This window comes from Schistocerca gregaria, chromosome 3, assembly GCF_023897955.1.
Source record: "Schistocerca gregaria isolate iqSchGreg1 chromosome 3, iqSchGreg1.2, whole genome shotgun sequence".
Taxonomy (NCBI): domain Eukaryota; kingdom Metazoa; phylum Arthropoda; class Insecta; order Orthoptera; family Acrididae; genus Schistocerca; species Schistocerca gregaria.
In genome coordinates, this window is record NC_064922.1 from 212,207,872 (window position 1) to 212,219,482 (window position 11,611).

The following is an 11,611-nucleotide window of genomic DNA, read 5'->3' on the forward strand; positions in this document are numbered from 1 at the left end:
GTTTCAACTCTCTTGGGATGGTATTTGTCCACTTCAGAAAACTGTCACTGCGATCAATGCCCTTCCTCGCCCTACATCTATTAAGGAACTGCAGACCTTCTTGGGGAAAATAACATACTATCACAAGTTTTTACGGTCTGCTGCTTCGGTGGCTCAGCCGTTGCATCGCCTGTTGCATAAAAACGTGCCTTTTCACTGGTCTGCGTCATGTGATGTGGCTTTCCAGAAATTGAAGACTATGCTGAAACAGGCCCTGCACCTGGCTACTTATCGACCTGGCCAACATCTTGTTCTTGCCAAGGACGCCTTTCAATATGGGGTCGGTGCAGTCCATGTGCACCATTTTTCTGATGGTTCTGAACAACCTATTGCTTATGCATCCAAAATGCTCACGGATGACCAACAAAAGTATTCTAAAATTGAAAAAGAAGCTTTGGCCATTATTTATGCTCTTCATAAGTTTGGTGTTTTTCTCTATGGATCCAAATTTCATCTTGTTATGGATCACAAACTACTTGTTTCCTTGTTTCATCCATCAATGTCACTTCCTGACAAGGATGCACACCACCTCCAGCGTTGGGCTCTTTACTTGTCTTGTTTCAATTATGAGATTTATTTCTGGCCAACGGCCCAACATGCGAATGCTGATGCACTGTCTTGCCTTCCCATGGGTCGTGATCTGGCATTTGATAGGGATGAACTTTTATGTTTCCACCTGGAGGTTGCTGAGCAGCGGGTTGTGGATGGGTTCTCTATCACTGGGGATCGGCTGGCGGCTGCTACAGGTTCTGACCCTACCCTCTCCTGGGTTTTACGCTGTATTCAGAAGGGTTGTCCAGATCGTCTGTCCGCTAAGACTTCTGATCCATTGCAGAACTACTATGCTTTTCGTTACCGCCTCATGGCTAGGGATGGTGCTATCCTCCTTTCCACTGAAAATGCTTCACTGCATGTTGTGGTACCTGCGTCTTTGCGTACTTTGGTCTTGCGCCTCCTTCACGAAGGGCACTGGGGTGTCTCTCGCACAAAATCTCTGGTGTGCCGTCATGTGTACTGGCCTGGCATCGACTCTGAAATCGCACACATGGTTGCTGCCTGTGGTCCTTGTGCGTCACAGGTTGCCACCCTGAAGTCATCTTTGTCACCGTGACCTTCGCCTGAGAAGCCTGGGAACGTATTCATGCTGACTTCATGGGACCTTTTTTAGGTACTTATTGGCTTCTCGTTATTGACGCCTACTCTAACTTTCCTTTCATTGTCCGTTGCACATCACCTACCACCACGGCAACCACCAATGCTCTAGCTCACATTTTCTCTTTGGAAGGCCTTCCCTCTACTCTTGTTGCTGATAATGGTTCGCAATTTGCCTCTTCCAATTTTGCGGATTTTTGTGCCCATCACGGCATCATGCATGTCATGGCCTCTCTGTTCCATCCACAGTCAAATGGTGAGGCTGAATGACTGGTCCACACATTTAAGGCTCAGATGAGGAAACTCCTGACTTCTGCTGCTGATGATGCTCTTCTCCAATTGGTGGCTTCTTACTGTTTCACACCCATGGCCGACAGCCCCGCACGCTACTTCATCTTCTGTGGCCTTCCACCTCATGGCCGCGGGTGCCTTCGCTTGGCCGGTTCACCGCCGATGACCTTGTATGGGTACGGGAATATGGCAGGTGGCCAAAATGGAGTCCTGGCTGCATCTTACAACACCGACTGTATGAAATCCAGATGGACATGGGTGTTGCAGTGCATCATTTGGACCAGCTTCGGCCTCGTGTGCTGGCAACGCCTGTTCCGGATGCCGCTACACCACCTTTGGCTCTACCTGATGCTTGGGATACTGGAATCTCTCGTTACTCACAATGCAGTCCTCTCACCATCATATCAGTGCCAGCACAAGAACTGATGCCACCAGGAGACATGCCCATGCAGGAAACAGTTGACCATCATCTGTCGGAGCAACTACTTGCCTCCTTCTCCTATGGACACGGACACATCGCCCACGTCTCCTGTTATAACAACCGGACTTGTTGCAATGGGCAGATTGGTGCATGGGGCCCCAGCAGATTCGACCCCCACGTCTCCTGTCATCTCGACCTGTTATCATCGGGGACACTTCCGTCCGTACGGCAAGCCTCCTCTTCGAGACTTTATGGCCAGTCAAACAATACCTATGGACGTTAGCAAGCTACAGGCCACCTCCATCAAGACCTGTGCAAAAACTTCAAAGGTGGGAAAAGTGTTGTGAGTCACCGTTCTTTCAAAGTGCTGCCGTGCAGTTACAAGCTTCCTCTACATGCGGCACTGTCTGCCAGCCATGCAGCAGCAGCACCACCTAAGCGGCCAGCCAGCCAGCGGCTGCTAGACTCAGACTCAGTTATAATTTGGCTGTTAAAGTGTACACACGTCTTACTCTGTTTACTTGATCTGTGACTTCCATGTATTGCATCTTCCTTGAAATATATTTGTTCAACTTGAAGTTATAACAGATGAAACATTACTAAATGCCTTCTCTGAAAACTACTTAGAACAGACAGTTCAGAAGCCCACTCATGGTGGAAATGTGTTGGATCTAATGACAACAAATAGACCTGACCTCTTTGAGGATTTCCACACAAACTGGTATCAGTGATCATGATGTGGTTGTGGCAACAATAATTACCAAGGTACAAAGGATAACTGAAACAAACTGAAAGATATACATGTTCAGTAAACTAGATAAGAAATCAGTAGTGTCATATCTCAACGAGGAACTTGAAACTGTCTGCAGAGGACTAGAATAGTTGACCATGTACTGGATAGATATTTACATAGTAGAACAGTACATTATGAGGAGGACCCTCCACTGTATACAATCAGTGTAAAGGAACTTGTGAAGAAACAGAGACTACTGCATAATAGGTGTAAAACAAAGCATAGGACTATAGATAGAGAGATGCTGAATGAAATGCATTTGGCTGTCAAGAGAGCAATGTGTGAAGCCTTCAATGACTACTGTTGCAGAATGTTGTCAAATGATCTTCCACAAAACCCAGAGAAATTTTTATCATATGTAAAGGCTGTTAGCAGCACCAAAGTTAGTGTCTACTCACTAGCAAATGAGACAGGAACTGAAATTGAGAGTAGCAGAGCAAAAGCAGAAATGCTTACCTCTGTTTTCACATGCTCCTTTACAAAGGCAAACACAGGAGAATTGCCTCACTTAATCCTTGTACCAATGAAAACATGAGTGAAATCAGTATTAGTTCAGTGGTACTGAGAAACATCTAAAATCGTTGATATTGAACAACGCTCCTGGGCCTGATGGGAATCCTTATCAGGCTCTATACTGAATGTGCAGCTGGGTTAGCCCACCTTCTAATTATAACCTGTCATAGATCTCTCTAACTGAAAACCATGACCAGCAATTGGAAGAAAGCACAGGTCACACTCTTTCTATAATAAGAGTAGCAGGATGATCCACAAAACTACCATCCAATATACTTGACATCAATATTTTGTAGAATCTTAGAACATATTCTGAGCTCAAACATAATCAGGTATGAGCAGAATGACATCCCCCATGCCAACCAGCATGGATTCCATAAGCACTGCTCATGTGAAAGACAACTCGCACTTTTCTCATACGATATACTAAAAGCTTTGGATCAAGGCAGTCAGGTAGATGCAATATTTCTTGATTTCCCAAAAGTATTTGACTCAGTACCACAATTATGCTTATTGTCAAAAGTTTGATCATGTGGGGTATCAAGTGAAATTTGTGTCTGGATTGATGCATTTTTGGCAGGGAGGATGGAGAGTCATCATCAGATGTAGAAATAACTTTTGGTGTGCCCCAGGCAAGTGTGATGGTATCCTTGCAGTTCATGTTGAGGATTAAAGACCTTGCAGACAATATTAATATCTGAAAGAGGCTGGATAAATATCCAACAAAAATATTCTATTATTGATAATATAATATAAATGGATAGATAAAAATTCTGCTCACTGAGCAGTGGCAGGGGAGCACACACACAAACAGATTTAACTTTTACAACCTTCCAGAACCAGTGGCTCCTTTTTCTGGCATAATAGTTGGAAGGGAAGGAAGAGGGATGAAGGAAAAGGACTGGAGAGGTTTAGGGAAAGGGGAACTGTTCAGAAGAGTTGGGGTTAACAATAGTGATTTCAAGAGGTCGCACTAAAGGCAGAGACGTTCCAAGGCAGCGGAGCACGTCTGTGCACGGAAACCCTTTGGTTCCTTGATTATTCTTAGTTTCAGTATTTGACTATTTCATGCTGTTTTCTAGAAATATTTTGTGAGTTTTTGTGTGATTGCTAATTTGGTTGTGTATTGTGGATGCTGTCAAACAATAAAAGCCATTGACACCCTCAAGAAGTTCTGCGTTATTTCAGCAATATATATTACAAACACAAAAATTAGCTCACAAGAAAAAGTGACTACAAGAATGGAAGTGACTTAATCATGTACAGAAATTGGATGGCAGGAAGATGAAATCAGCAGAGTTCACGCAACTCTAATTGAAAATTCATCCATGCCATTTCGTACTAGCGACAAATCAGAAACAGGTTTAATCCCACATGTGGCTCTACGTTTACCACCATTTGGGCCACAGAACTGGAAGATTTGGTTTGCACAGGCAGAAGCAGATATCCTGTGTAGTGGAATAACAAATGAGAAAACAAAGTTATCCTATGTGGTAAGCCATCTGGACCAAAACTACACATCTATGGTGGAAGATGTAATTGTCAGCCCACCATCTGAAAACTGTTACCACCACCTGAAGTCAGCATTAATACAACAGGTTTCCAAGGTGGTTGAGCAAAAAATCCTACATTTGCTGCAACATGAAGAGATGGGAGACAAGATGCCTTCGCAATTTTTCTGACGTCTGAGAAGCCTCGCAGTGGACCCAGAAGTGCCAGACTCAATGCTGTGAGTGCTGTGGACAAGTTGCTTACCTGTATCAGTGAAAACCATCATACATTGATGCATGGAATTGGATTTAGATAAACTGGCAGAGATGGCTGACTGAGTACAGGAAACAATTTCACTTCCACTACCTCCAGTCACAGAGCTTCCACAACATTATACAGCAGTGTCAACAGAGATGGCCACAACAACACAGTGGAAGTACCATACAGATATACAAGACAAGTTGCAACAGTTGTCAAATGCAGTACAGCAACTGTCATGCCAAGTAGAGACGTTAACAGTGCAGCATGAGCAAATGGAAGTTAATGATAAAGAGAAAAAAAATAAATCAGAGATGACGGCAATCGTTTTCACAATCACCAGCTAGGAGCAACAGCCTGAGCCCACATCAATGTCAAATTTGTTGGTATGACAAGCGTTATGGTGAATGTGCAACATGATGCTCACCTCCGTGCAATTACCCAAACTACTCGAGTGGCCGGCAATAGGTGCGACTGGTTGTGGGAGTGATTTACAGTGCCAACAAAACAATTCATTCTCACACAGACTCTCTGTGGCAGACAAACTTTCGTGGTTGAATTTCCTCATAGACACAGGGTTGGATGCTTCCTTATACCCACACAAGATGTTGGCTATGTGACCGTGTGAAGACCATACAGTGAAGCCCTAACAGTTTTCTGCAGCAAACAGCTCTGTGATTAAGACATTTGGTGAAATAATTCTGCCATTATATTTCAGACTGGGGAAGAGATATCAGTGGCAGTTTATGGTCGCTGATGAAGCACAACCAATAATAGGAGCAAACTTCCTCATGGATTTCAGCTTGCTGCCTGATGTCAGGAATGGCCGTCTAATCAACTATACTTCCGGTTGCAGTACAAGAGGCACCCAGGCATCTTTTCCCATGAAACAGGTGTGAGAAGCATTCATCACAAATGATTTTACGCAGATGTTTCAACACTTTCCCAAGATTGTTATACCACAATATGGGAAGAAAGACGTGAAACATAATATGCAACATTTCATCAAAACCACACCAGGTCCACCAGTGTCTGCACAGCCATGGAAATTACCACCTGACCACCTAGTAATAGGAAAACAAGAATTTGGGAAATTGTTGAAGGAAAACATGATCCATCCGTCTGACAGCCCGTGGGCTTTGCCGTTGCATTTAGTTCCCAAGAAAGATAAAACATGGAGCCCTTGTTGCAATTTCTGGGCACTAAATGCAAGGAAAACACCAGATAAGTACTTGGTTGCGAATTTACAGGAGTTTAACAATTTTATAGTGGGATCACATATGTTCAGTGTAGTGGATTGGGCAAGAGCTTGTACGCAAATTCCAGTGGCGGGAGATGTACCAAAGAGAGCTATAACTGCCCCATTTGGCCTTTTTGAACACATGTATGTGCCTTTTGGACTTAAAATTGCAGCCCAGATATGGCAAAGATTTATCGATGAGATTTTGCATGGCCTGCATTTTTGTTTCACTTACATTGACATTCTAGTATTTTCCAACACTACAGCCGAGCTTAAGGGTCATCTGACACAGGGTTTTCAATGTCTCAGTGATTACGGTGCGACGATCAATTACAAGAAGTGTGTCCTAGGACAAAACCAAGTGACTTTTTTAGGGTATTTAGTTACCACAGCAGGAATAAATTACAAAGATTTCTAGGAATGGTAAATTTCTACAGGTGGCACTTACCAGGGACGGCAGAGAAACAGGAGCCATTGACAGCAGCACTCGCAGGTATCAACCCTAAAGGCAAGCAGTGGTCTACGGAAATGCAATGCTTGTTTGAGGCAGTGAAACAAAGTGTAGTTGATGCAATGCTTCTAGCACAGCCTGATCCGACCACACCTTTGGCAATTGTTGTCGATGTAAGTCAGGCAGCCAAGGGTACAGTCCTGCACCAATACATTACTTTTGCATGGAAGCCTTTGGCATTTTTCTCCAAAAATTTAAATGAACAGCAAAGAAATTGGAGTGCATATGATCGTGAGTTGCTGGTGGGTTTTGAGGCAATCAAATGTCTTAGAACATCAGTAGATTCCAAAGACTTCATCATTTTGACTGACCATGAACCCTTAACATTTGTTTTCGAAACAGCAAGGCAAAAACAGTTCTCTGAGGCAACACAGACATTGAAATTACAGCTCAATTCACAACTGACATACGGAATATGGCAGGGGCAGACAATTTTGCAGCAGATTATCTTTCCCGAATAAATGGCATATCCCAAACCATTGACTTTCATGAGTTGGCAGTGGCACGAGAGAAGGATGCAGAGTTGCAGAATTTCCTCTTGAACAAGAATACGGGTCTCCATTTAGTACAAATTAGATTACCAAACTCAAGTCTCAAAGTTTGGTGCAATGTTTCTACTGGTAGAAAGTGCCAATTTGTGCCCGCAGACTACAGCAGATGATCATTTCATAGTGTTCACAATCTGGCCCGTTCTGGCATCAGGAGCACGGTCCACCTGGTGACAGAAATTTTCGTATGGCCCAGGGTACGCAAAGAATGCAGGAGATGGGCACAAGAATGTTTGGCCTGCCAAAGAAGCAAAGTGGGTTGTCATACCCATCCTCCAATAGGGATTTTTCCTGACAGTTGTGAAAGATTCACTCATGTCCATCTTGACTTGGTGGGACCATTACTGCTCTCAGATGGTTTCCGCTACCTTCTTACGGTAATGGTCGATGTACCCATTGGGCAGAAACTGTTCTGATAGCAGACATTTCAGCAAAAACATGGGTATGTGAATAGCACTTTTGGATGTCCTGCACATGTAACCACAGATAGAGGGAGACAGATTGAGTCAACCTTATTTCAACAGTTAGCCAAGCTGTGTGGAATGAACCACTACAAAACTACCAGTTACCATTCCAAAAGTCATGGTATGGTTGAAAGATGGTATCGGACTTTAAAAACAGCTCTTATGTGTCATGAGAATAAATGGACACAGGATCTGCCTTTGGTGTTACTTGGTTTGTGGACTGCTTACAAGACTGACTTAGGCACGTTTGCTGTATGAATGTTGTATGGCCAGAATATTCACATCCCAGCAGACTTAATTGAAGACAGGAGCCCTATGACAGGAGAATTTGATACATCACCTACATTCATAGCGCAGTTAAGACAACAAGTGACCCGTCTGGGCACAATTCCAGGCACTAGGCATGGACATCAACCAACTTTCATGCACAAAGATTCGAGCAGTTATACCCACATTATGTTGAGATCAGACATTGTCAAACATCATTGCAACAACTGTATTCAGGGCCTTACAAAGTTTTGCGCCAAGACACACATATGATGGAAATCTCCTACAATGGGAAGTCACCAGTGGTGTCAATAGAAAGATTCAAGCCAGCTTACATGCCTGCTAATGGTGATGAAGAATCTCACCCAGCAAACAAGCCAGTACCAAGGATATAAGAGGAAACATTTTCTCTTGTGCCTCCACCATCCAGTTAGCAGAAATCGCATGAGCAAGTACTGCATAGACACACATGAGCAGGTCAGTGGGTACACTTCAAATACCCATATGTCCTAGGTGATCCGCACTTTCAGAAAGGAGGCTTTGTGCCGAATTTCAGTGATTTTGAGTGGTTGCACTCAAAGCAGAGATGTTCCAATGCAGTGGAGTATGACTGCGCATGGAACGCCTTTGGTTCCTTGATTACTCTTAGTTTTTGTATTTGAGTACTTCATGTTGTTTTCTGGAATTATTTTGTGAGTTTTTGTGTGATTGTTAATTTGACTGTGTTTTGTGGATGCAGTCGAACAATAAAAGCCAAGTAATGCTCTCAAGAAGTTCTGCATTATTTCAGCAATATATGTTAGTAACTTCAAAGTCACCCAGAAGCCCAGGTCAGGGGGGGCTTACAGGACAGGATGAGAAGGAAAGACTTGTTCCCCTCTAACACTTCTGTCAGAAGAAGGAGCCACTGGCTCCAAAAGCTTGTAAAAGTTAAATATTTTTTTGTGTGTGCGTGTCCTCCTGCAGTCACTTGGCGAATATATATTATTTTTATCTATCCATTTAATTGCATAAGTATTCAGTTAGATACTGATAAGATTTCTAACTGGTGCAAAGATTGGCAATTTGTTTTAAATGCCCTGAAATGTAAAATTGTGCACTTCATAAAATGAAAAAAACATGGTATTCTATGCCTATAATATCAGTGAGTCATAGCTGGAATTGACCAACTCATACAAATACTTGTATGTAACACTTTGTAGGGATATAAAATGGAATGACCACATAGACACAGTTGTGGGTAACACAGATGGCAGACTGAGGTTAGAATATTGGAGTAGTGCAATCACTCTACAAAGGACATAGCTTACAAATGAATTGTGTGACCCATTATAGAATATTGCTAAAGTGTGTGGGATCCATAATAAATAGGACTAACAGGAGGTGTTGAACGTATACAGAGAAAGTCAGAATGAATGGTCACAGATTTGTTTGACCTATGGGAAAATGTTACAGAAAATCCGAGGAAACTGAACTGGCAGATTCTTGAAGATGTGGGTAAACTAAGCCAGGAAAGTCTACTAACAAAGATTCAGGAACCAGCTTAAAATGATGATTATACAAATATAGTACAACCCTCTATATGTTGCTCACATAGGGATTACAAGAACAAGATTAGAATAATTATAGCACACACAAAGGCATTCAAACAATTATTTTTTCTGTGCTCCATATGTGAATGGAGTGGGAAGAAACCCTAATAACTGGTACAATGTACCTCTGCCACACAATTCATGGTAGTTTGCAGAGTATAGATGTAAATGTAAAATTGTAAATAAATGTTTAGAAATTTCTTCACAATGTACATAGAAAAAAATGGCTCATGCCAAAGGGCAAACTCACTAGTTACCAGATAAAAAAAGAAACCATAAGCACAAACACTACAGAGAAACGATTGATGAAACTCACAAAACTGCAGGCCTTAAAATATGTACATTTTCTAGGGCACTGGCAAATCAAATCTGAGATGAAGTGTGTATGGGAAACAATATAGATGCTAAGTTTTCTAAATTCTTATTATTGTTTTGATTAATTTTTGACGGGCATTTCCAAAAATAGCTAAGGAAGATACGTGGATAACTGTGGACATTGAAAAAGCTTCTCAGAAACTTAAATGTCATAGTTCTTTAAAAAAGCACTACACTAATCACAAGTTCCTAAATTACTACAACAGGTACATAAAGATTTACAGGATGGTACTGCTTGTTGCAAAAAAACATTCAGTGAAAAAATAATATGTAATGCAGGTAATAAAAGCAAAATAGTATGGGACATCATAAAACACAAAATACTTAAAGGCAGAGACAAGTATACGTATACATCAAAGATGAGAGTAAAGTATCAGAAATCCACAGGATTGGCAAATTTTGTACATTATTATTTTTCTGGAATTGCAGAGGAGTTGCAACAAAATTGTCCTAAAACACATACAGCATGCACTATGAATTGCACAGCAAGCATAATCTGTTGTCTCCTGCAACAGAGCATGAAATCAGGAAGACAACCCAGATTATAAAAAATAATAATAATAAAATAAAATAAAAATAAAAGTCAGCAAGAGTAGTTGAGGTTCTATTTTCTGACGGTGTGCATAGACACCATATAAATCTTGTTAACAAACATAAGAAATGAGCCATACCAGAGCACCAAATGCAGGCATGATCTGTATCCTTACTACAGAAAGTAATGCAGAGAGTATTTTGTGGTGTCACTGCCAGACACCACACTTGCTAAGTGGTAGTCTTTAAATTGGCCACAGTCCGGTAGTATACGTTGGATCCGCGTGTCGCCACTATCAGTGATTGCAGACCGAGCGCCACCACACGGCAGGTATAGAGAGACTTCCTAGCACTCGCCCCAGTTGTACAGCCGACTTTGCTAGCGATGGTTCACTGACTTCTACGCTCTCATTTGCCAAGACGATAGTTAGCATAGCCTTCAGCTACGTTATTTGCTATGACCTAGCAAGGCGCCAGTATCGGTACAATTGATATTGTGAATCATGTACCATAAAGAGTGACGTTCTCCGTTAATGGATTAAAGTTAAGTATTCCACCAGCTACGTCCTTTTTCTCAATTCTGATTCCCTTGTCATGTTCCAGACCTCATGCCAGCCTGCGTGAGCTGAGATGCGTGCATTTTGGCCTCCTTTAGAAAAACACGGTTGGCTCTCCTGCCAACCACAACATATTTAAAACTATAAAGCAGTATCAGTACTGTCAATGCTCTCAATAATAATTGAATCCACAATGAAATATAAACTAATAAGTTATATGAAGAACCAACCTTCTTAATGATGACAGTTTGGTTTCTGAAGTAGGAGAATTTCAGTGTAGCTATTACAGGGTGGTATTTGATCTCTTGATGAGGATGAGTGTGTTATATGTATATTCTTGGAGGTCTAGATGGCTTTTAACACTGTTGCCCATAAAATTCTACTAGAAACACTGTATATAAGAGGGACAGCAAATGAGTGGGTCACACACTGGGTGCAAAAGGTAAGACAGTTCACACTTCTATTTATCATAAATTTTTAGTGAAACAGGTATCAGATCAGAAAAATATAAACACATGTAAGGGTCTACAGGATGCATGCAACTGTATGGTACATAACACATGCTCAC